This window comes from Pleurodeles waltl, chromosome 11, assembly GCF_031143425.1.
Source record: "Pleurodeles waltl isolate 20211129_DDA chromosome 11, aPleWal1.hap1.20221129, whole genome shotgun sequence".
In the NCBI taxonomy this organism is placed as follows: Eukaryota; Metazoa; Chordata; class Amphibia; order Caudata; family Salamandridae; genus Pleurodeles; species Pleurodeles waltl.
The window spans coordinates 667,239,380-667,266,336 of record NC_090450.1 but is presented as its reverse complement, the minus strand read 5'-3'; positions in this window follow the sequence as shown (position 1 = coordinate 667,266,336).

Sequence of the window (26,957 nt, the reverse complement as noted above, 5' to 3'; positions counted from 1 at the left end):
CATGTCACGCCAAAGACACCCCCGCTTTTCTGAGGAGCAGCTCAGGGTCATGGTGGAGGAAATCCTACGGGTAGAGCCACAGCTATTTGGCTCACAGGTGCAGCACACATCCATAGCCAGGAAGATGGAGCTATGGCGCAGAATAGTCGACAGGGTCAACGCTATGGGACAGCATCCAAGAAATCGGGAGGACATCAGGAAGAGGTGGAACGACCTACAGGGGAAGATGCGTTCAGCGGTCTCCAGGCACAACATCGCGGTTCAGCGGACTGGCGGCGGACCCCACCTCCTCCCCCACAACTAACAACATGGGAGGAGCAAGTCTTGACCCTCATGCATCCAGAGGGCCTCAGAGGAGCCAGTGGAGGAATGGACACTGGTAAGTCAAATCTTAACTATCATATCCCCCACCCTCCCTGCATGCTATCACACACCCCCACACTCACCCCCTCCCCTATCACCCAAACTCCTCATTAATGTACTAAGAACACAAACCACACATCCCAACAACAAGCCCTACATGACACAACTAAGCATGGACACCCATCACGAAAGCATGCTCACTGCACATACCCAAAACAACCCCTAACTATCATCACACAAGCCCCCACACAGGAATGCTTGCACTGGGGTACACGCACACCCACCCATTGAACACCATGACACACACACATGCAATAATCATGCTCTTATGCCCCTGCAGGATCACAAAGGACCGTCACCACAACGGAGGGTCCAGACAACTCCACTCCACCCACAGAAGAGGCCCACAGTGACGATAGCAGCTCTGCCCTACTGGATCCTGATGACCAGTCCGGACCATCGTGGGCCTCGGGACAGTCGGTTCCCCTTGCACAGGCACAGCCCAACACTGACCTTCCACCCTCTGGTAACACCAGCACAGCACCCACCCAGCGGGCCCAAACCTCCGTACCCAGGACAGGTCAATCAGCTGTTTGTCCACCACTACAGGAACCCAGGATAACCCACCACCCCAACAACAACAGGGACCTGGGGGCAGTGGTAGTGGGCATACGGTCCAGGGGACGGAGGCACAGGAACACAGGGGAACTGGGAGGGCTGCTGTGAGACAGGGGGCGGACAGGCCAAGGGAACCCACTCTCCACGAGGCCCTCTCCTCCATCATGGGAGCATACCAACACTCCCAGGAGACGATGGCGACGGTCCTGGTCAAGTTTCAGGAGACCCAGCACCTGCAGGAGGACCAGTATTTGGGGTTCAGGGAGGAGCTCAGGACCATCAGCTCCGCCTTGGGCACCATCGTAGAGGTGCTGAAGGACATACAGCAGACCATGAGGGACACCGAGGCACTCCAAGGGGCCCCTGACACTAGCATGGATGATGAACTGCCCACCACCTCCGCCGGCGCTAGTGGACAGGACGCCCCGCCACAGGACCACCACACCAGCACCCCACCCCCTGCAGACAGACAACCGCCACGCAAGTGGTCCCTGAGATCCAGGAACAGGACAGAGCAAGATGGCAAGACCCCCGCCAGGAAATGAGACCACCCTGATTGTCCTCCAACTGTCCCACTTTGTTACCCTGTCCATACTTAAACTGCCCCAGCTCCACTTCCTATGCCCATATGGGCAGTGCACCTGTGAGACTCATAGACTGGACTCTGCCATGGACATTCCTCCACCGTCACCCCTCACCATTTTACAACCCCCCTCCATTTTTGAGCACTTAAATAAACACCCTTGAACAACAAAACAATCTGGAGTCAGTCTATGATTTGGTAAAATGTATTATCAATGACAGTGTCAAAATGTGTTTCTAGTTGTAAAGGCAACATACCTATGTCACACATCACAAGCCCTTAAAGGATGCATGCAGATGACACACGTTGGTAAGCACACCTGTGAAACCGTAATGGAAAGGAACAACTCAGTTACCAAATAATCCTATGAAATTACACACAGGGTAGAGGAAGACGTGTGACAGTGAATGTAATGGTAAAAATGAAAATTTTCTCACCTGTGTGTCACTGGAAATATTGCTGTATGACTGACTCCCTGTTGTCATTGTCTTCTTCTTCCTCCTCATCACTGTCCACAGGATCCACAGGCTCCACAGCTGCCACCACACCGTCATCTGGACCATCCTCCTGCAGAAAAGGCATCTGGCGTCGCAAAGCAAGATTGTGAAGCATCGAGCAGGCGATGATGATCTGGCACACCTTCTTCGGTGAGTAGAATGGGGAACCACCTGTCATATGGAGGCACCTGAACCTGGCCTTCAGGAGGCCGAAGGTGCGTTCGATCACCCTCCTAGTCTGCCCATGGGCCTCATTGTAGCGTTCCTCTGCCCTGGGATTCCTCACTGGGGTCAATAGCCAGGACAGGTTGGGGTAACCAGAGTCTCCTAATAGTCACACACGGTGCCTCTGGAGTTGACCCATCATATCAGGCTATTCGGCAGGATGTAGGCGTCATGCACTGAGCCAGGAAACATAGCATTAACCTGGGAGATGTACTGGTCTGCCAAACATACCATCTGTACATTAATGGAATGATAACTCTTCCGGTTCCTGTACACCTGTTCACTCCTGTTGGGGGGACCAGAGCTACATGGGTCCCATCAATAGCACCTATGATGTTGGGGATATGTCCAAGGGCATAGAAGTCACCTTTCACTGTAGCCAAATCTTCCACCTCAGGGAAAATTATGTATCTCCTTACGTATTTCAGCAGGGCAGACAACACTCTGGACAGCACGTTGGAAAACATAGGCTGGGACATCCCTGATGACATGGCTACTGTTGTCTGAAAAGAGCCACTTGCAAGGAAATGGAGCACTGACAGCACCTGCACGTCAGGGGGGATTCCAGTGGGATGGCGGATTTGTGACATCAGGTCTGGCTCCAACTGGGTACATAGTTCCTGGATAGTGGCACCGTCAAACTTGTAGGTGACGATTAAATGTCGCTCCTCCATTGTCAACAGGTCCACCAGCGGTCGGTACACCAGAGGATTCCGCCATCTTCTCAATTGTCCCAAATGACGGTGCCTAGGAAGGACAACAGCGACCACAGAGTCAACCTTTTTCCAGGTATGTACCCACAGTTACACAGAACACGACACCAAACACAAAACCCTTCCTGTATGTGTGTTGAGTGTAGGCCTAGCTATGTGTGACGCAGAAGTAAATGAAGCCATGTGGGCCCCTGAAATGGCAGCTGACTGACCTCTAAACTGGGACAATGGGATTGTGTGATAACTGTGTTGCCATTTCACACCGTCGCGGTAGGCGTTCGTAGACCGCGGTGCAATATTGCATTGGTTAACATTGGACTCTATGGGTCCCAGGAGCCAATGAACAAGTGCGCCGCCAGTGATGATACGCACCACCGCGGACATCACCGTCGCGGATGTCACCGCCATTTTCTATCTGTTCAATCACTAGATACCTGATCTTCGACAGGAGAGGACCTACACTGCAAGTGCTGCTGTGACCTGGTCTGGAAGCGATGATGGCTGCTGCGTCCGGGGAAAGGGCCCCTGCCTTCACTGCTTAGGAGTTGGAGAAACTAGTAGACGGGGTCCTCCCCCAGTACATGCTACTCTACGGTCCTCCAGACCAACAGGTTAGTACACAGGTAGCACGTTGTATGGGCTAGGCCTGGGTGGAGAGGGCTGGTTGGAAGAGGGAAGGGAACATTAATGCATGTGAATGAATGTGCCACATGGCTAGGGTAGGGATTGGGGACACTCACATCGACGTTGCAGTTGATAATGACTTCGCTGCTTCCCTTGTGCATGTCATTTAGGTCAGCGCCCACCAGAAGAAGGACATTTGGCGTGCCATCGCCAAGGACATCCGGACACTGGGGGTCCACCAGAGACGGGGCACCCACTGCCGGAAAAGATGGGAGGACATTCGCCGCTGGAGCAAGAAGACGGTGGAGGCTCAGCTGGGGATGGCCTCCCAACATGAGAGGGGTGCCCATCGCACCATGACCCTCCTGATGTTCCTTATCCTGGCGGTGGCCTACCCTGTGTTGGATGGGCGCTTGAGGGCATCACAGCAGACACGAGGGGGTGAGTACACTCTCAGTCTGTGGACTTTGCGTGCAGTGGAGGGGTCTGGGTGGGGGAGGAGGCCTGTGGGTGTACCTAGGCCAGGCAGAAATACGTAGGCTAGGCCCCTCCGTAATGCAGGCCATGTGGCACTCTACCCCACCGCAGTAGAGTGCCAAGTACAGGTATACATGCCCCTGTGGCATCCATGTGTGCAGATGTCCACCATAGCCATGTAGGCCAGATCCCAGAAATTGTATCTGTAGAGGCCAGGAGCACGGCGTAGTGCAGGGGGCCGCTGTGTCTGTATTGTCCGCCAACGGTAGCGGTATGCCATGCACTCAACCTGTCTTTCTTCTGTCTTCCCCCCCCTTTTTGTGCTCTCCTTGTTCTTTTGTGCATCAGCATCATCAGGCGGAGGTACAGTGGCACCGGAGCACGAGGGAGCTGCATCCCACTTGGCCATGGAGGGCCACACCATGGACTCAGAATGCACCAGTGGGACGGAGGGTGAGGGGAGCTTCACGTCGGCCACCGGATCACCAACCAGCGACACGGACTCGTCCGCCGATGGGAGCTCCCTTATGGTGGCGGCACCATCTGTGCGCCCCACTTCTACAGGTATAGCCGCCACCTCCCCTGCCAGCACTGCCCTCCCAGCAGCCCCTCAGCGTTTGCCCCGTGCCCGCTAACCCAGAAGGGTGGGCATCACCTTCGCCACAGGCACCACAGGCCCTGCCCCAGTCACCCCTGCTGCCCTCAGTGAGGAGGCCATTGACCTCCTCAGGTCACTCACTGTTGGGCAGTCTACCATTGTGAATGCCATCCAGGGTGTAGAAAGGGAGTTGCAACACGGTAATGCATTCCTGGAGGGCATTCATTCTGGTCAGGCTGTCTTTCAGCGAACCCTGCAATCTCTGGCCTCAGAATTGATGGCAGCCATTGTCCCTGTGTCTAGCCTCCCCCTCCAACCTCTTCCACCCAGACCCAATCCCCTGTACCCCAGCCCATTCCCAAGCACACCATCAGACCAGCATGCACACACCTCAACAAACAAAAGTAGCTCAGGCAAACATAGGCACCACACAACCCACAGGCACATACACAAGCATCACCCACATGCAGACACAGCAACATCCACTGCCTCCACTGTGTCCCCCTCCTCGTCGTCTCCCTCCTCCCTTCCAGTCTCGTCTACACTCTCACCTGCATGCACTACATCGACAGGCACCAGGACTCGCACCAGAACACCTAGCACCACACCTCGCTCACCTGAACTCACCACCTCCACTCCCATTTACACGTCCCCTGTGTCCTCTCCCACTGTGTCTGTGACGCCTCCTCCCAAAGTACACAAACGCGGGCACCCACACACCCAACATCCATCCACCTCACAACAGCCTCCAGTACCTGCACCTGCACCCAAAACACCTAAAGTGACACCTCCTACAATCACCTCCTCTTCCTCCAATCCCAGACCCCCTCCAACTACCCATCCCAGTGTTCGTCAGAAACTGTCCCTCTGCAAAGTTGACCTTTTTGCCCCCACCCCCCCTCCAATTCATCAGTCCCGTCGTAGCGCCTCAGCCAAAAAGCCTCCAGTACCAGTGGTGCGTGTTCAAGGTGTGTGGAGTGCACTGGCCACCAGGGCAGGCAGTGTGACACGGAGCCAAGGCACTGCCAGTCCACCCCCTGTAAAGGCTCTGAAGTTGGAAAGTGGCCGACGGGACCGTGTGAAGACTCCTGGAGGCAGAACAACTCACAGGGGTCCCAGGGGGATTGCAGAGTCAGCTGTGACTCCTCCAAAGGTGGGGAATGGCCAGAAGAAGTCTGCACAGCCTGGTGTGAGCATCACGGCGGAGAAGGGCGGCATCCTTCCCGGCGGCCGGGACGCCACCGCCAGCACCGTCGTCACTGGTCCGGAGACCACCGCCAGAGTAATTGCCCAGGAGGGCCCAAGTATCGTCACTGGTCAGGAGACCACTGCCGGAGTCAGTGTCCAGGAGGGCCCAAGTATCGTCACTGGTCAGGAGACCACCGCCACCGCTGGTGTCAGTGCCCAGGAGGGCCCAAGTATCGTCACTGGTCAGGAGACCGCCGCCTGAGTCAGTGCCCAGGAGGGCCCAAGTATCGTCACTGGTCAGGAGACCACCGCCGGAGTCAGTGCCCAGGAGGGCCCCGGCAGCCACAGCCCCGCTGGGCAATGAGGGACCGTCATGGCACACACCAATGCCCAGTCCAGAGAACGTCATGCCACACACCAATGCCCAGTCCAGAGACGTCATGCCACACACCAATGCCCAGTCCAGAGACCGCCATGGCAAAGCACTGCTGAACAGTCCAGAACCGCCATGGCTAAGCACCACTGAACAGTCCAGAACCGCCATGGCAAAGCACCGCTGAACAGTCCAGAGACCGCCATGGCAAAGCACCGCTGAACAGTCCAGAACCGCCATGGCTAAGCACCGCTGAACAGTCCAGAACCACCATGGCAAAGCACCGCTGAACAGTCCAGAGACTGCCATGGCAAAGCACCGCTGAACGGTCCAGAACCGTCATGGCTAAGCACCGCTGAACAGTCCAGAACTGCCATGGCAAAGCACCGCTGAACAGTCCAGAACCGCCATGGCTAAGCACCGCTGAACAGTGCAGAACCGCCATGGCAAAGCACCGCTGAACAGTGCAGAGACCGCCATGGCAAAGCACCGCTGAACAGTCCAGAGACCGCCATGGCTAAGCACTGCTGAACAGTCCAGAACCGCCATGGCAAAGCACCGCTGAACAGTCCTGAGACCGCCATGGCAAAATACCGCTGAACAGTCCAGAGACCGCCATGGCAAAGCACCGCTGAACAGTCCAGAACCGCCATGGCTAAGCACCGCTGAACAGTCCAGAACCGCCATGGCAAAGCACCGCTGAACAGTCCAGAGACCACCATGGCAAAGCACCGCTGAACAGTCCAGAACCGCCATGGCAAAGCACCGCTGAACAGTCCAGAACCGACATGGCAAAGCACCGCTGAACAGTCCAGAGACCGCCATGGTAAAGCACCGCTGAACAGTCCAGAACCGCATTGGCTAAGCACCGCTGAACAGTCCAGAGACCGCCATGGCAAACCACCGCTGAACAGTCCAGAACCGCCATGGCAAAGCACAGCTGAACAGTCCAGAACCGCCATGGCTAAGCACTGCTGAACAGTCCAGAACCGCCATGACAAAGCACCGCTGAACAGTCCAGAGACCGCCATGGCAAAGCACCGCTGAACAGTCCAGAACCGCCATGGCTAAGCACGCTGAACAGTCCAGAGACCGCCATGGCAAAACACCACTGAACAGTCCATAACCGCCATGGCTAAGCACCGCTGAACAGTCCAGAACCGCCATGGCAAAGCACCGCTGAACAGTCCAGAACCGCCATGGCAAAGCACCGCTGAACAGTCCAGAGACCGCCATGGCAAAGCACCGCTGAACAGTCCAGAACCGCCATGGCAAAGCACCGCTGAACAGTCCAGAGACCGCCATGGCAAAGCACAGCTGAACAGTCTAGAACCGCCATGGCAAAGAACCGCTGAACGGTCCAGAACCGCCATGGCTAAGCACCGCTGAACAGTCCAGAACCGCCACGGCAAAGCACCGCTGAACAGTCCAGAGACCGCCATGGCAAAGCACCGCTGAACAGTCCAGAACCGCCATGTCAAAGCACCGCTGAACAGTCCAGAGACCGCCATGGCAAAGCACCGCTGAACAGTCCAGAACCGCCATGGCTAAGCACCGCTGAACAGTCCAGAGACCGCCATGGCAAAGCACCGCTGAACAGTCGAGAGACCGCTATAGCAAAGCACTGCTGAACAGGGCATGCACCGCTGAAGAAGGAAAAGACCTCCACATCAAGCATCGTTATCCCATGTGCAGCTGGGACAGTGACGGGACAGGAACTGTCATGGGGAGACTAATCCAGTCTGGGCACCAGTCCCCCTCCCGAACCAGTGGAGGCTGTTGTCTACTTGAGAGACTGTGGCTTTGCACTCCCCAGGATGCAGCAGTGGGCAAACCACCCACTGTAGAGACTTGAGAGACTGTGGCTTTGCACTCCCCAGGATGGTACAGTGGGCAACCCACCCACTGCAGAGACTTGAGAGACTGTGGCTTTGCACTCCCCAGGATGCAACAGTGGACAAACCACCCACTGTAGAGACTTGAGAGACTGTGGCTTTGCACTCCCCAGGATTGAACAGTGGGCAACCCACCCACCGTAGAGACTTGAGAGACTTTGGCTTTGCACTCCCCAGGATACATCAATGGGCATGGAGCCCCGTCGTGGAACTGGCTTTGCACTCATCCGGCTGAGGTGCCCCCCCTTCCCTTCCCCCTGAGGTGCCTGTTGTATTTCTCTCTGATGCTCCGGCAGTGTTCTCTCCGTTTGTGGACAGGTATCTTGTGTGGGCCTCGCCCATGCATTTTTGGACTAGTGGTGCACGGACATTGATATGTGCATATCTGCACTACTTCTCGTAATGTATATACTTTTGAATGATTTTATAAAATATCTGTATATATTTGAGACATGTATATTGAAACATTACTACGTTTGAACTGATTTCGTTTTGTCTTTGCATTCTTCCGGGGGGGTTGTGGGTTGTTACTGTGATGTTTGTGAATGCATTGGTGTGTGTGTTGTAATATGCGAGGGTGGGGGTGGGGGTGTTGCATGTGTGTCCCCCTGACTTTTGCCTCCCCCCTCCCCTATGTCGTAGGTGCAGTACTCACAGTTTTCTTCGCCGGCGCCGGCGTTGCTCTTCGTAGATGAGTAGGAATACAAGGGCCGGTAGGATTTGTAATTCCGGCTCCATTGAGTCCTCCTTCCTCGTGGGATGTGTTCAGGTGAGCGTTTTCCTATTGCAGAAACTGTTTCTGCCGTGTTTTTATCCACGGTGAATCCGCCCCGGAAAAGGTGGCGGATTGGCGGGTTGTGATACTATGGGTGGTACATTGTCTCCCGCCTGTCTGTTGGCGGTGACCGCCGCGCTGCTTGTCTGTACCGCCGTGGTGGGCGGTGTGTTAAAGTGGCTGTCTTTGTTGGCGGTTTCCGCCAGGGTCATGATTCCCTTTTTTTGTCCGCCGGCCTGTTTGTGGTATTACCGCACCTTTAACACCGTCCGCCAGGGTTGTAATGACCCCCAAAGTGATTATGGCTCTCATTACAACCCTGGCGGTCGGTGTTAAAGCGGTGGTAATACCACCAACAGGCCGGGGGTAAATAAAATGGAATCACGACCACGGCGGAAACCGCTAACACAGACAGTCACTTTAACACTCCGACTGCCACGGCAGTAGCAACAAACACTGCAGCGTTAACTGCCAACAGACAGGTGGAAGTCAATGTACCGCCCACCCCATTACAACCCGCCCATCCTCCAGCTTTTCCAGAGCGGTACCAACATCATCAAAAGCACGGCGGAAACAGTACTTGAAAGGGAAACCACTCACCTCTCAACACTCAACGAAGAACCAGGATGCCATGGAACCTGAGCTGCACGTCCTTCCCATGCTGGTGTATCTTCTCATCTACCAGGATTACGAACGGAGGCGGCGATGACCACGGTGAGTACTGCACCTAGCACACAGGGGAGGAGGGGAGGAAAAGAGAGTGACACACACACACGCAACACCCCCACCCCCACCCTCAACCCCATACACACAAACACATGCATCAACATTAAATTTACACCCCGTAACCCTCTGGATGAATGCAAGGACAAAAGGAATTGAGTCAAATTAGTGTTATATTAGAAATAGTCAGATATATGTTACAATTTGAAAAACAGTATTTAGAAAAATATACAGGGGCATATTTGTACTCCGTTTGCGCCAAATTTGCGTCGTTTTTTTCGACGCAAATTCGACGCAAAACTAACTCCATATTTATACTTTGGCGTTAGACGCGTCTAGCGCCAAAGTTCATGGAGTTAGCGTAATTTTTTTGCGTGAACACCTTCCTTGCATTAATGATATGCAAGGTAGGCGTTCCCGTCTTAAAAAATGACTGCGATGCATATGCGTCGTATTTATACTCCCGGGCAAAAATGACGCCCGGGAGTGGGCGGGACTAAAAAACCTGCATTAGCGCCGGATTTTAGCGCCTGGGTCAGGGCAGGCGTTTAGGGACCTGTGGGCTCAGAATGAGCCCAGAGGTGCCCTCCCCTGCCCCCAGGGACACCCCCTGCCACCCTTGCCCACCCAGGAGGACACCCAAGGATGGAGGGACCCACCCCAGGGACATTAAGGTAAGTCCAGGTAAGTATTATTATTATTTTTTTTGTGGCATAGGGGAGCCTGATTTGTGCCCCCCTACATGCCACTATGCCCAATGACCATGCCCAGGGGACAGAAGTCCCCTGGGCATGGCCATTGGGCAAGGGGGCATGACTCCTGTCTTTGCTAAGACAGGAGTCATTTCAATGGGGGATGGGCGTCGTAAGAAAATGGCGCAAAGCGGGTTGTGGCGATTTTTTTGCCTCAGCTTGACTTGCACCATTTCTGGACACCCATACGCCATATTCCCCCTATGCCGGCGCTGCCTGGTGTACGTTGTTTTTTTTAACGCACACCAGACATCGCCGGCGGCTAATGCCGGCTAACGTCATTCAATAAATACGCTGCCCGCATGGCGCTTCAGAATGGCGTTAGCCGGCGCTAATTTTTTTGACGCAAAACTGCGTTGGCGCAGTTTTGCGTCAAAAAGTATAAATATGGGCCCCAGTATGTACAAAAGGCGGTACATTGTCCACTCAAAATGTTCGTGGGCCACTAGGCCACAACTCATAGGCCAAGCCCACACTTGACTCCTGCCTCAATATGGAGAGAACACTGCAGGGGCATCAGGTCGAAAACACACAGGCACCTCAGGGGGAAGGGGGGCACCTTAGCCAGAATATGGGGCAACCCCACTGCTCCTCGAAGGTGCTCCATGCCCACAGCGATGTCCTGGGGAATGCAAGGCCACAGTGTCTCAAGTCTCTCAAGTGGGTGGTTTGCCCACTGCTTGGTCCTGGGGAGTGCAAAGCCACAGTCTCTCAAGTCTCTCAAGTGGGTGGTTTGCCCACTGCTTGGTCCTGGGGAGAGCAAATCCACAGTCTCTCTAGTGGGTGGTTTGCCCACTGCTTGGTCCTGGGGAGTGCAAAGCCACAGTCTCTCTAGTGGGTGGTTTGCCCACTGCTTGGTCCTGGGGAGTGCAAAGCCACAGTCTCTCTAGTGGGTGGGTTGGCAACTGCTTGGTCATGGGGAGTGCACAGCCAAAGTCTCTCAAGTGGATGCATTTCTCCACTGGTTCTGGGGGGGGCTTTGTGCCCAGTGTGCTTCATCCTGCCAAGGATAGGGTGAGTGGATGCCTTCTTCCACTGGCTCTGGAGGGGGCTTTGTGCCCAGTGATGCAACACTTGGGGTGTGACAGTTCACAGTCCCTCACCTGGGTGTCTGAGGCACTAGATTTGCAGTGACCAGGATGCATGATAGTCCATGGAGGCAGGGTTAGAGTCCATCCGGTGGTGGCTATGGCTGCAAAGTGGTGGTAGTGTCGGTGATGGTGGGAGTGCTGCCAGTGGCTCCAGCCCCTCTCCTGCATCCTCGGACGGCTGCCCACTGGGGCTGCTGCTGCTGGCAGTGGTGCTACGGTCAGCGGTGCAGGTGGCGGTGCTTGCAGTGGTGCCTGCAGCAGTGCTAGTGGTGGTCCATGTGGCGGTGCTGGCCGCGGTGCAGGTGCTGCCAGTGGTGGGGGGAGGCTCCAGCCCTTCTCCTCCAACCTCAGACGGCTGCCCACTGGGGCTGCTGCTGCTGACAGTGGTGGTGCTTGCGGGGGTGCAGGTGGCAGTGCAGGTGACAGTGCTTGCGGCGGTGCTAGCTGTAGGGCTGCTGGCAGTGCTGCTGGCCGCGGTGCAGGTGGCGGTGCTGGTGGTTGTGCTGGTAGCCATCAGGCCTTCACCTTCAGCCTCGGACGGCTGAAGTGCCTTGCCTGGTGTTTTGTGCCACTTCCTCACCTTGGCAGATGGTGGTGTGACCTTGGGTCTGGCATCTGGAGTCTTTGAGGTGGCCTTGCTGGGTGGTTGTGGCTCCTTCCCCTTGCTGGATGCTGTTCCCTTCTTCACCTTGCCAGGTGGAAGATAGGTTTGTGCCTAGACAGGGGTTGGTGGCACACTGGCTGGGCTGACGTGTGCCCCCTTTGAGCCTCTGACAGCTGCTGGAACCACAACGGACGTGGACTTGGTGGCTGAGGTGTTGGGCTTGGTTTTGGCCACCCTGGCCCGATGAGAAGGATGGAGGGGGGGAAGAGTGGTAGGGAAGAGGTCAATGTTTCCAGGAAAAGCTTCTTAGGGACACTGGGGTGGGAAGAGGGAGAAGGTCTGGGAGTGGAGGAAGAAGGAGTGGTTGTAGGAGGTGTCTGCTGAGTTTGGGTGCAGGTGCTGGTAGGGGGGTGGCGGCTGTACCTGTTGTTGGGGTGGACAACCACCGCCAGGGAGATTCCAGAGGAGGACAAGTCGCTGTCGGTAGTATTCCCTCCTGTCCCATCATGGTGCTCCCCTCGCCGTCGGTGGATTCGGCCTCCAGGCCCATGTGGGATGCAGCTCCCTCCGTCGCCGGTGCCTCTGCTCCTCTGCCAGATTATGCTAATGCACACAAGGACAGGGTGACAAAGCAAAAATGGGGGGGAGAGACAGAGGATACACTTGGTCAATGCCAGCAACAACACTACCGGTGGGGTACACAACTCACAGGGAACAGCCCTATGAACTATTCCATGCACTACCAGTTACAATGGCAGTCACCAGCCCATGGGGTACAATGCCTAACGCCATAAGCTGCACACCTGAAAGAAACAGGGCCCTGACCAGTAGTAGATGCCCACTAACACTATTGGGGTTGGAGTGCTTCAGAGCCTGCCCAACAAGGGACCAACCCTGACATGTTCGCCCTGGCCTGGGGGCACCCACAGTCCACATCTCCACTCAGGTCAGACCTTACCACGCGCAAAATATTGAATCTGAATTTGTACTCTCCCCCTTGTGGATGCTGTGATGCCCTCCAGCGCCTATCCAACTCGCGATAGGCCTCCGCCACAATGCAGAACACCAGGGGGGTCAGGGTACGATGGGAACCCCTTCCTCGTTGGGAGGCCAGCCCCAGCTGGGCCTCAGCCGTCTTCCTTGCTCAGCGGCGCAGGTCCTCCCACCGTTTGCGGCAGTGGGTACTCCACCTGTCAAAGACCCCCCATGGTCCACACCTCCTTGGCGATGGCTAGCCAAATACCCTTTTCCTGATGGGCGCTGACCTGCAGGAAAAAGACAGCAGAAAAGGAAATTAGTTAACCGACTGGACCATCACACTCATGGCCCACCATATCCCTCCATCCCCTGACGCACATACATTGACCACCATACATGCAGCACTCTGGCCAGGACGCCTCAGCCCCTGATACATGTGGCTTACACACACAGCACTCCATACATTCATGGCCACGCATCATGCTCACAGTGTACTCACCTGTTTGTCTGGAGGACAGTAGAGTAACGTGTACTGCGGTAGGATCCCATCCACCACTCTCTCCAACTCCTCCGCAGTGAAGGCAGGGACCCTTTCCCCAGACACATGAGTCATTGTCGCTTCCAGACACAGGTCACAGCAGCACTTGCAGTGTAGGCCCTCTCCTGTTGAAGGTCAGGTACCAAGTGAGTGAATATACAGAACATGGCAGTCACGTCCGCGGCATTGGGCTCCGTCACCGTCGGCGTACATCGCCATTGGCTCCTGGAACCCATAGAGCCCAATGATAACCAATGCAAAGTTGCGCAGTGGTCATCGACCACCTACCGCAACGGTGCACAATGCCAGTGGAATTACCTTATTTCCACTTGTCCCTCCTCAAAGGTCAGGCAGTCGCCATTTCAGGGGGAACAGGCCATGGCACCTAACTGCATCACAGCAGACATTGGCACAGCAACTGACTCTCGGATTCACATACTGGTTCTGTAAAGGACAAGATGCATCATTATTTCAATAGAAAGTGAATATGACCCTCTGTTCACTGTTTTCCTCCATAGGCTGCAACCACTGAGCATGAATATGAGATGGAGACATCCTCCAGTGTACAAACCCCTGGTGGACCTTGCGAAAATGGAGGACAGACATATTATACTAACATACAGACTTGATCGGGCCACAATCCAAGAACTGTGTGCCCAATTGGAGGCAGACCTGATGCCAGCTATCCGCCAGCCCACAGGTATCTCCCCTCTAGTGCAGGTCCTGTCAGTGCTCCATTTCCTGGCAAGTGGTTTCTTCCAAACAACAGTGGCCATGGCATCAGGGATGTCTCAGCCAATGTTCTCCAATGTGTTGACCAGAGTGTTGTCAGCCCTGCTGAAACACATGCACAGCTACATTGTATTTCCACAGGTGGAGGATTTGGCCACAGTGAAATCTGACTTTTTTTACCCTGGGACATATCCCCAACATCATTGGTACACATGTAGCATTTGTCTCCCCCCCCCGAAGAAATGAACAAGTGTTCAGGAATAGAAAAAGCTATCACTCTATGAATGTGCAGATGGTGTGTTTGGCAGACCAGTACTTCTCCCATGTGAATGACAAGTATCCTGTCTCTGTGCATGATGCACTTATCTTGAGGAACAGAAGCATCCCATATGTGATGGGCCAACTCCAGAAGCACCGGGTGTGGCTAACAGGTGAGCCCAAAGTCCCCACATAGTATAAGTTGGTGCCTTGGTATGGGGTTGTCCCTAAGGGTTTGTGTGTGTCTAACAGTTGTCCCTCGATGTTTTCAGGTGTCACTGGTTACCCCAACCTCTTATGGCTACTGACCCCAGTTTGGAATGCCAGGACAAGGGCAGAGGAATGTTACAATGAGGCACATGGGTGAACAAGGAGGATTATTGAGCACACCTTCAGCCTCCTGATGGCTAGATTCCGGTGCCTCCATCTGACGGGGGATCCCTGTACTACTCACCCAAGAAGATGTGCCAGATCATTGTTGTATGTTGCATGTTGCACAACCTGGCCTTGAGACACCAGGGCCCGTATTTATACTCCGTTTGCGCCGAATTAGCGTCGTTTTTTTCGACGCAAATTCGGCGCAAAACTAACGCCATATTTATACTTTGGCGTTAGACGCGTCTAGCGCCAAAGTATGGGCAAAGAGCGTCATTTTTTAGCGTGAACGCCTTCCTTGCGTTAATGAGATGCAAGGAAGGCGTTCCCGTCTAAAAAAATGACGGCGACGCAAATGCGTCGTATTTATACTCCCGGGCAAAAATCACGCCCGGGAGGTGGCGGGTCAAAAAACCCCGCATTTGCGACACTTTTTAACGCCTGGGTCAGGGTAGGAGTTAAGGGGCCTGTGGGCTCACAATGAGCCCACAGGTGCCCTCCCCTGCCCCCAGGGACCCCCCCTGCCACCCCTGCCCACCCCAGGAGGACACCCAAGGATGGAGGGACCCACCCCAGGGACATTCAGGTAAGTTCACGTAAGTATAATTTTTTATATTTTTAAATTTTTTTTGGGTGGCATGGGGGGCCTTATTTGTGCCCCCCTACATGCCACTATGCCCAATGACCATGCCCAGGGGACATAAGTCCCCTGGGCATGGCCATTGGGCAAGGGGGCATGACTCCTGTCTTTACTAAGACAGGAGTCATTTAAATGGCGTCTGGGCATCGAAAAAATGGCGCAAATCTGGTTAAGACGATTTTTTAGCGTCAACCCGACTTGCGCCATTTTCCCCCTACGCCGGCGCTGCCTGGTCTACGTGGTTTTTTTCCACGCACACCAGGCAGCGCCGGTCTGCTTGCACCGGCTAACGCCATTCCATAAATACGGCGCCCGCATGGCGCTTCGGAATGGCGTTAGACGGCGCTAAATTTTTTGACGCTAAACTGCGTTAGCGCAGTTTAGCGTCAAAAAGTATAAATATGGGCCCAGGTGCCTTTTCTGCAGAAGGATGAGCCTGGAGATGGTCTTGTGGCAGAGGTGGAGCCTGTGGACAGTGAGGAAGAAGATGTGGACAACTGAAGTAATATCATACAGCAGTAGTTCCAGTGACACACAGGTAAGACACTGTAACTTCAGTTTACATTTCATTTATCTGTTGGACATTGTACATGGCAGCCTGATTTCCCTATCTCTATGGCCACTTACTGTACCCTTTGGCATCTCTATTTTCAGGTCTCTGTGGCCCACTCTGGCTCCTGGTATGTTTACTGCTGCCCACTAAAAGTCATTTCAATGTATATATAACTGTACATATGACTTGCAATGTTTTCTGAATGTTGTACTAATACATACTTCAATCATTTGCCAGACTCCAGATTTGTATTTGTTCCAAGGGTGTTTATTTAAGTGCTCATAAGTAGAGGGGGATGTGCAATGGGTTGGGGTGATGGTGGAGGAATGTCCAGTTAGAGTCCAGTCTCTTGTTATCACAGTTGCATTGTTCAAGGGGGCATAGGAAGGGGAGTAATGGCAGTTCAAAGTGGACAGGGTGACAGAGTGGGACAGAAGGGTGACAATCAGGAGAGTCTTATTTCCTGTGGGGGTCTTGGCAATGTTCTCTGACTTCTGCCTAGATCACAGGGACCGTTTGCGGGGTGGTTCTGCTTCTGCAGGGTGTGGGGTGCTGGTGGCCTGTTGTTCCTGTGGTGGGGCCTCCTGTCCACTAGCGCAGGTGGAGGGCTATTCTGTTCTTCTGTGTGGCTAGTGTCAGTGGCCCATTGGTTTGCCACTGCCTACCTTATTGTGTTGGCCATGCCAGCCAGCACCCTTGCAATGGTGACCAGGATGGTGTAGGTGTTTTTGAGGTCCTCCCTGAAACCCAGGTACTGTCTCTCCTGCAGCCGCTGGGTCTCCCGCAGCCTGGCCAGTATCTGGCCCATCGTCTCCTGGGAATGGTGGTATGCTCCCAGGATGTTGGTGAGTGCCTCCTGGAGAGTGGGCTCCCTGGGTCTGTCCTCCCCCGTCACACAGCAGTCCTCCCAGCTTCCCTGTTGCCCTGTGCCTCTGTCCCCTGAACCGTGTGCCCACTGCCACTGACCCCAGGTCCCTGATCGTCCTAGGTTTGTGGGGTTGCCTGGGGTCCCTGTAGTGGTGGACACACTGCTGATTGACGTTTCCTGGGGACAGTGGCATGGGCCCGCTGGGTGGGTGCTATGGTGATGTTTCCTGAGGGGGGAGGCTCTGTGGTGGGTTGGGACTGTGGCAGGGTAACCGACTGCCCAGAGGTCCCTGATGGGCTAGGTTGGTCATCATGATCCAGCTGTGCAGAGCTGCTGTCATCACTGTGGAGCTCTTCTGGGGGGGGGAGGGGCTGGATGTTGCTGGCAACTCCTCTCCAGTGACGTTGAGTAGGGGTCCTGTGGGAATGCAAATGCAGTGGTATTGTATCTGCGTGTGCCATCTTGTGCATGGGTGTGTTTCCCCGTTTGGTTGTGATTGCCCAGTTAGCTTTGCCTTGTGTGCATGGTGATTTTGTGGGCTAGGTGATTCTTTCTAATGGGCATGCTGTGGTGAGGGGTGTCCATGCAGGTCTGTGAGTGGTGTTCATGGATTGCTGTGGCATGCAGGGCTTAGTAGTGGGATGGGTGGTTGTGATAGTGGGGTATGCGTGAGGTGGTGATAGGGGTGTGGGTAGGGTTGAGAGTTTGTGATGGAATGCAGGTTGGGTGGGGGATAAAGTAGTGAAGATTTGACTTACCAGAGTCCAGTCCTCTGCTACTCCTGCTAGGCCCTCAGGATGCATGATCCCGAAGACTTGCTCCTCCCATGTTGTTAGTTGTGGGGGAGGAGGTGGGGGTCCACCACCAGTCTTCTGTACAGCTACCTGGTGTCTTGCAACCACAGAATGCCCCTTCTCCCCTAGGTCATCAAACTCTTCCTGATTTCACCCCTTCTTCTGGGGTGCTGTCCCACAGCGTTGACCCTGTCCATGATTCTCCACCATAGCTCCATCTTCCTAGAAATGGACGTCTGCTGTACCTGTGATCCGAATATCTGATTCTCTACCCGGATGATTTCCTCCACCATGACCCTTAGCTCCTCCTCTGAAAACCTGGGTTGTCTTTGGGGTGCCATGGATGTGGTGTGAGTGGTATGTGTGAGGATGTGTGGGGTGATGTGTGGGGTGATGTGTTAGGGTGTGTGGTGTGAGGTGGGTGGATGGTGTATGGGTGATGGTGTTCTGTGGCTCAGATTGAGTGGGTGCTCCTGGCTTGTGTCTCTCTCTGTTGGCAATCTTTTTTTCATTGAAGGGGTTGTGGGTAATGTGGGGGTGTGTTTTATATTGGATTGGGTGTGTGGGTGTGGTGTGTGTATGTGTGTCAGGTATTTGTAGTTTGAATTGTCCAATGTGGTATAGTTTTGTATGTGTGTGTGTGTATTTTGAACGTGACGGTGTGTACCACCAATGGTTTACCATGGTTGAAAGACCGCCGCAGTGATTTTTGGGTCCTGATACTGTGGGCGTCTTCCTGTTGGCGTGACGGTATGAGTTTTGGTACCTCCAATTTATCAATGAGCTTTGGTCAGGCAAACTTGTGTGGGTGTCTGTATAGTGGCAGATTTCTCTGTGTGGGTCATAATACCCGTAGCGGAATACCACCACAGTCACGGTATGTTGGCAGCCGTCAGCAGGGCGGTAGGTGGCATGTACTGCCAGGGTTGTAATGAAGGCCTATGTCTAATTATGTCTTGGATCAAATATTAGCAGCATCTAATGTATCCTGTGAACTCTGAAAAATATAAGTGCTTTTATCTCTCCTGCTGCATTAGAAAATATACTCCACTACACTTGAGCTATGTGATGGTCTCTCTGACTTCTTCTATGAGAAAATATATGCTCAATTTTCAGACAAAGATCCCTTCTTGAGTCTTAATGCTTTGAGTCCTTCCTTTTTACATTTGGTATTAGTGTTTGTGCCTAGAGATCTTGAGGATTCAGCCAAAGAACTTGCCAAGTGTACATCAGGATTTCTTCTTGGTCAGTGTCCCCCTAATAGTTAAAATCCTGTATCCACCTCTGTTAATCTATTACTAAATATTTTTATAAACAACTCTTTGGAGACTGCTACGGTTCCCAAGAGTTGGAAACATGACCTTCTGCTTCGCTTACTTAAAAAGCCAAAAGTTGACTCAAAACGTTTACGAAATTGTAGACCATTCTCACGTCTAACGGCTGTTTCGGAGTTGCTGGGGAAATTAGTTAGTAAGCAACTCACTCCATTTTTAGAATACAGTCACCTTTTGCATGATTCTCAATCTGGATTTCTTCGGGTTTAGTACCAAATCTGCCCTGCTATTAATTATAGAATTCATCAAATGCAACCTTGATCAGAGTTTCTACTCTTTGGTGGTTCAACTCAGTCTATCTTCTGAATTTAATACATTTTCACATCTGATTTGACTTAACAGACTAAGGAAAACTGAAGTCCGTCGTAGAGCTTTGGCTCAGCTAAACTCATTTTTAGAGGCTAGTACTCAGGCAGTTTACCTTCTGCCATTTACATCTTTTGCAAAACCTCTTTATGAAGGAGTTCCACATTGCTCCCTACCCTGTTTAATATTTACTTGGAGCCTCTGGCTAGCCTCATTAAATCTTGGGGCTTGTGATTGATTTTTTAAGCAGATGACACTCAACTTCTCCTTTCTTTTCAGGAGAATAATGAGGAGGTATTGGCTTCTGTTTAGCACTGTGTGAAAGAAGTGGTCAAGTAAATGGACAATAATTGTCTCAAAATAAATTCAGAAAGGACAAAAATTGTGTCTTTTGGGACTAAGTGCATCCCAAGAGCTTGTCCCTTCCCCCACACCAGACATTTTGCATCAAGTTTGATACCAATATTTAATTTGAACCACAAATCCTGCTGTCTCTTGTCTTTTTTATGCCAAACTCAAGTCTTTGAAAAGAATGTTGCATTTAGTCCCAGACTATACCCGACACATCATTGCTCATATTGTTGTAACTTCTAGACTTGACTATGCCAATAGCTTATATTTGAGCCTTCCTGCCGATTTGATTCAGTGTCTCCAGATTATTTAAAATGCAGCCACTCAACTGACCTTGACAGTACCTTTTCGGCAGTGGGTAACTCATTATTTGAAACAATTGCAGTAGTTGCTATTGATCAAGTGTAGGAAAGTACCATCTTGCCTGGCATGTTACCCCCATATTTCACTGTATATATGTTGTTTTAGTTGTATGTCTCACTGGGACCCTGCCAGCCAGGGCCCCAGTGCTCATAAGTGTGCCCTGTATGTGTTCCCTGTGTGATGACTAACTGTCTCACTGAGGCTCTGCTAACCAGAACCTCAGTGGTTATGCTCTCTCATTTCTTTCCAAATTGTCACTAACAGGCTAGTGACCAATTTCACCAATTTACATTGGCATACTGGAACACCCTTATAATTCCCTAGTATATGGTACTGAGGTACCAGGGTATTGGGGTTCCAGGAGATCCCTATGGGCTGCAGCATTTCTTTTGCCACCCATAGGGAGCTCTGGCAATTCTTACACAGGCCTGCCACTGCAGCCTGAGTGAAATAACGTCCACGTTATTTCACAGCCATTTACCACTGCACTTAAGTAACTTATAAGTCACCTATATGTCTAACCTTTACCTGGAAAAGGTTGGGTGCTAAGTTACTTAGGCCCTCATTCTGACCTTGGCGGGCGGCGGAGGCCGCCCGCCAAAGTCCCGCCGTCAGGTTACCGTTCCGCGGTCGAAAGACCGCGGCGGTAATTCTGACTTTCCCGCTGGGCTGGCGGGCGGTCTCCTTCAGACCGCCAGCCAGCCCAGCGGGAAAGAGGCTTCCACGATGAAGCCGGCTCGGAATCGAGCCGGCGGAGTGGAAGCTGTGCGACGGGTGCAGTTGCACCCGTCGCGTATTTCACTGTCTGCGCAGCAGACAGTGAAATACATGTAGGGGCCCTCTTACGGGGGCCCCTGCAATGCCCATGCCAGTGGCATGGGCACTGCAGGGGCCCCCAGGGGCCCCGCGACCCCCCCTACCGCCATCCGGATCTCGGCGGTCCGACCGCCGGGATCTGGATGGCGGTAGGGGGGGTCAGAATCCCCGCAGCGGTGCAGCAAGCTGCGCCGCCGCGGAGGATTCAATGGGGCCGCGGTACACTGGCGGGACCCCGCCAGTGGTGCCGGTCCGACCGCGGCTTTACCGCCGCGGTCGGAATCCCCATTGAAGCACCGCCGGCTTGTCGGCGGTGCTCCCGCGGTCCTCCGCCCTGGCGGTCAAAGACCGCCAGGGTCAGAATGAGGGCCTTAGTGTGTGGGTACCCTGGAACAAGCCAAGGTGCCCCCACATTGTTCAGGGCAAATTCCCCGGACTTTGTGAGTGCGGGGACACCATTACACGGGTGCACTATACATATGTCTGGACATATGTATAGCGTCACAATAGTAACTCCGAACATGGCCATGTAACATGTCTAAGATCATGGAATTGTCACCCCAATGCCATTTTGGAATTGGGGAGACAATTCCATGATCCCCTGAGTCTCTAGCACAGACCTGAGTACTGCCAAACTACCTTTCCCGGGGGTTCACTGCAGCTGCTGCTGCTGCCAACCCCTCAGACAGGTTTCTGCCCTCCTGGGGTCCAGCCAGGCTTGGCCCAGGAAGGCAGAACAAAGGACTTCATCAGAGAGAGGGTGTTACACCCTCTCCCTTTGGAATAAGGTGTCAGGCTGGGGAGGAGTAGCCTTCCCCAGCCTCTGGAAATGCTTTGATGGGCACAGATGGTGCCCATCTCTGCATAAGCCAGTCTACACCGGTTCAGGGATCCACCAGCCCTGCTCTGGCGTGAAACTGGAAAAAGGAAAGGGGAGTGACCACTCCCCTGACCTGCACCTCCCCTGGGAGGTGCCCAGAGCTCCTCCAGTGTGCTCCAGACCTCTGCCATCTTGGAAACAGAGGTGCTGCTGGCACACTGGACTGCTCTGAGTGGCCAGGGCCAGCAGGTGAAGTCAAAGACTCCTTCTAATAGGCTCTTACCTGAGTTGCTAGCCTATTCTCCTTCCTAAGTAGCCAAACCTCCTTTTCTGGCTATTTAGGGTCTCTGCTTTGGGGAATTCTTTAGATAACGAATGCAAGAGCTCATCAGAGTTCCTCTGCATCTCTCTCTTCACTTTCTGCCAAGGAATTGACCGCTGACTGCTCTGGAAGCCTGCAAAACTGCAACAAAGTAGCAAAGACAACTACTGCGACCTTGTAACGCTGATCCGGCCGCCTTCTCGACTGTTTTCCTGGTGGTGCATGCTGTGGGGGTAGTCTGCCTCCTCTCTGCACTAGAAGCTCCGAAGAAATCTCCCGTGGCTCGACGGAATCCTCCCCCTGCAACCTCAGGCACCAAAAGGCTGCATCACTGGTCCTCTGGGTCCCCTCTCAGCATGACGAGCGTGGTCCCTGGAACTCAGCAACTCTGTCCAAGTGACTCCCACAGTCCATTGACTCTTCAGTCCAAGTTTGGTGGAGGTAAGTCTTTGCCTCCCCACGCTAGACTGCATTGCTGGGTGCCGCATGATTTGCAGCTGCTCCAGCTCCTGTGCACTCTTCCAGGATTTCCTTTGTGCACAGCCAAGCCTGGGTCCCCGACACTCTAACCTGTAGTGCACGACCTCCTGAGTTGTCCTCCGGCGTCGTGTGACCTTCTTTTGTGACTTTGGGTGAGCTCCAGTTCACTCTTCTTCATAGTGCCTGTTCCAGCACTTCTGCGGGTGCTGCTTGCTTCTGAGTGGGCTCCTTGTCTTGGTGGGCGCCCCCTCTGTCTCCTCACGCAATTGGCGACATCCTGGTCCCTCCTGGGCCACAGCAGCATCCAAAAACCCTAACTGCGACTCTTGCAGCTAGCAAGGCTTGTTTGCTGTCTTTCTGCATGGAAACACCTCTGCAAGCTTCTTCACGACGTGGGACATCCATCCTCAAAGGGGAAGTTCCTAGTCCTCTTCGTTCTTGCAGAATCCACAGCTTCTACCATCCAGTGGCAGCTTCTTTGCACCCAAAGCTGGCATTTCCTGGGCATCTGCCCACTCCCGACTTGATCGTGACTTTTGGACTTGGTCCCCTTCTTCCACAGGTACTCTCGTCTGGAAATCCATTGTTGTTGCATTGCTGGTGTTGGTCTTCCTTGCAGAATTCCCCTATCACGACTTCTGTGCTCTCTGGGGAACTTAGGTGCACTTTGCACCCACTTTTCAGGGTCTTGGGGTGGGCTATTTTTCTAACCCTCACTGTTTTCTTACAGTCCCAGCGACCCTCTACAAGGTCACATAGGTTTGGGGTCCATTCGTGATTCGCATTCCACTTTTGGAGTATATGGTTTGTGTTGCCCCTATACCTATGTGTTCTCATTGCAATCTATTGTGACTGTACATTGCTTGCTTTGCTTTCTATTGCTATTACTGCATATTTTTGGTATTGTGTACATATATCTTGTGTATATTTGCTATCCTCATACTGAGGGTACTCACTGAGATACTTTTGGCATATTGTGATAAAAATAAAGTACCTTTATTTTTAGTATATCTGTGTATTGTGTTTTCTTATGATATTGTGCATATGACACCAGTGGTATAGTAGGAACTTTGCATGTCTCCTAGTTCAGCCTAAGCTGCTCTGCTAAGCTACCTTTTCTATCAGCCTAAGCTGCTAGACACCTCTTCTACACTAATAAGAGATAACTGGACCTGGTGCAGAGTGTAAGTACCCCTTGGTACCACTACAAACCAGGCCAGCCTCCTACATCAAGCACATCCAGTTTAAGGCATTAACCTTTGTATATAGAACCTTCAACCAGAAAGAAAATCAGACCTTAAGGAACAGATTTAAATCCGTCAATCAATCAGTCAGTGTATTTGCAGTGCACACTACTCACCTGTGAGGGTTTCAAGGTGTTTTGAGAGGGGGGGCTGCTACTGCTCGAACAGCCAAGTCTTGAGGAGTCTCCTGAAGGTCAGTAGGTCCTTGGTCTGCCGTAAGTGGATGGGGAGGATGTTCCAGGTCTTGGCTGCGAGGTAGGAGAATGATCTTCCACCGGATGTTGTCCTGTGGATGCGTGGGACGGTGGTGAGGGCGTGCTTGGCGGATTGGAGCTGACGGTTCGGGGTGTAAAAGGGTAGAAGATCACTGAGGTATGCTAGTCCAGCGTTGTGGAGTGCTTTGTGGGCATGGGCTAGAAGTTTGAATGTGATCCTTTTGTTGACGAGAAGCCAGTGTAGGTTTCTCTGTGGGCTGTGATGTCGCTGTCGCAGGGGATGTTGAGGATGAGGCGTGCAGAGGCATTCTGTATCCGCTGCAGTCTTTTCTGGAGAGCTGCTGTGGTTCCCGCGTAGAGAGCGTTGCTTTAGTCCAGTCGCTGCTGACGAGGGCCTGGGTAACCGTCCTTCTGGTTTCGTTAGGGATCCACCTGTAGATTTTGCGGAGCATGCTGAGGGTGTTGAAGCAGGAGGATGAGACGGCGTTGACTTGTTGGGTCATTGAGAGCGATGAGTCCAGGATAAAACCCAGGTTGCGGGCTTGATTGGTGGGCATTGGTGGGGTTCCAGTGAGGGCTGCCACCAGGAGGTGTCCCAAGCAGAGGGGATGGGGCTGAGGATGAGGACCTCTGTCTTATCTGAGTTAAGTTTTAGTCATCTGTTTTTCATACAGTTGGCGACGGCCTCCATTCCCTCGTGGAGGTTGGTTTTGGCTGTGGCGGTGTCCTTGATGAGGGAGAGGATTAGCTGGGTGTCATCGGTGTAAGAGATGATGTTGAGGTTGTGCGATCGGACGCTTTTGATGAGCGGTGCCATGTAGACGTTGAAAAGTGTCGGACTGAGGGAGGAGCCCTGTGGTACCCCGCAGATGGTCTTGGTGGCTTCAGATAGGAATGGTGGGAGGCGGACTCTCTGTGTTCTGTCAGTGAGGAAGGAGGTGATCAAGTCCAGGGCCTTGTCGCGGATCCCTGCGTCGTGGAGGGGTGTGCTCAGGGTGTGGTGCCAGATGATGTCAAAGGCAGCTGAGAGGTCCAGGAGGTTGAGGGCTGCTGTTGCGCCTTGGTCCAGGAGGGTCCGGATGTCATCAGTTGCTGCAATGAGGGTGGTCTTGGTACTGTGATTGCTGCGAATACCAGATTAAGACGGGTCCAGAGTGTTGTTTTCCTCCAGGTCGTGGGACAGTTGCCTGTTGATGATCTTCTTGAGTAACTTTGCCGGGAACGGAAGCAGGGAGATGGCCCTGTAGTTTTTGAGGTCCTTGGGGTCCACCTGGGGTTTCTTGAGTAAGGTGTTGATCTCAGTATGTTCCCAGCTTTCTGGGAAGGTGGCGGTCTAGAAGGAGCTATTGATTAAACGTAGTTTGGGGCGATGATGGAGCTTGCTCTGTTGTAGATGTAGTGCGGACAGAGATCAGATGGAGCACCGGAGTGATTGGTGTTAATTACTTTGATGGTGTCGGCGTCGTTGAAGTGTGTCCAGGTGAGCAGGAGGATGGTGTGGTTGGGGGGCGATTAGTTGGAGGTGTTGGTGGCTGCTTGTGAGGTCATGTTGTTGAAGCTGTGGTGGATGTCAGTGATCTTGCGGTGAAAGAAGGTGGCGAGTGAGTCTCAGAGGTCTTGCGAAGGTGGGATGTTGTTGGTGCTGGAGCTGGGGTTGGAGAGTTCCTTTGTGATGTTGAAGAGCTCTTTGCTGTTGTGCGTGTTGTTATCAGTACGTTACTTGAAAGAATATCTCTTGGTGGCTCTGATGAGCTGGTGGTGCTTGCGGATGGCGTTCTTGAGGGCTGTGTGGGTGGCTGGTGTCTTTTCCTGGTGCTACTTCCTCTCAAGTTTGCAGCAGACCTGTTTGGAGTTCCGGAGGTCGGTGGTGAACCAGGCCTTACTGATGGTGCGGTTGTGAGAGGGTTTTTTGAACGGGGCAAGAGTGTCAGTGGAGTCTTCGATCCATTGCCTGAGGTTGTGGGCAGCTGAGTCGGCGTCGGTGGAGTCAGCTGGTGGGGTTCGGGCGAGGGCGGAGATCAGGCAGTCACTGTTGATTTTGTTCCAGCTGTGGCGGGGGATCGGTTGTGGGTGTTAGTGGGTGGTGGGTTTATTGAAGGTGAAGTGGACACAGTGGTGGTCGGTCCAGTGTAGTTCGAAGGGCGTTGGCATCGTAGTGGTGTCTGGTGCCGGGGGGGATCTCGGCGGCCAGGGGGACTGGCGCAGGGCGTGGTCCAGGTGCGGACGGGCACAGACGGGCTTGCCCAACAGCGCGGCTGAACAGTGGCTGCCATTAAGAGGGGGAGGAGGGAGGGAGGAGCAACTGGGAGGCGGGAGGGAAGCACAAATTGGGCAGGGATGCAGCAGCAGGGGAATCACGGGGGAAGCCTGAGAGCAAGAAAAATAGAGGAAAAAGGCACAAAAAAGGGGGCAAGAAAAACAGATAAGCAGTGAAAAAAGAAAGTGAAAGACAGACAGAAGGCAAACAGACAGACACTACTTAAACCTAATTTCCAAGCAAGGACTCTCAGATCTGAAAACTTTAAGTTGTTACAAGTCCCCAAGGTCTGCTAAATCCTTTTCATATCTTACAGCTAAACTTTGGAACTCTCTTACCCTGAGTTTATGGGGGTTATTACAACTTTGGAGAAGGTGTTAATCTGTCCCAAATGTGACGGATATACCACCAGCCGTATTACGAGTTCCGTAGGATATGATGGACTCGTAATACGGCTGGTGGTATATCCGTCACTTTACCGTCACTTTTGGGACGGATTAACACCTCCTCCAAAGTTGTAATAACCCCTATGTCTTTCCCTCTGTGAATCCACCCTTAAAACTAAATTCAAGAGCTTTCTTTTTAATTAACATTGATGTTTTGACTGTTTATCT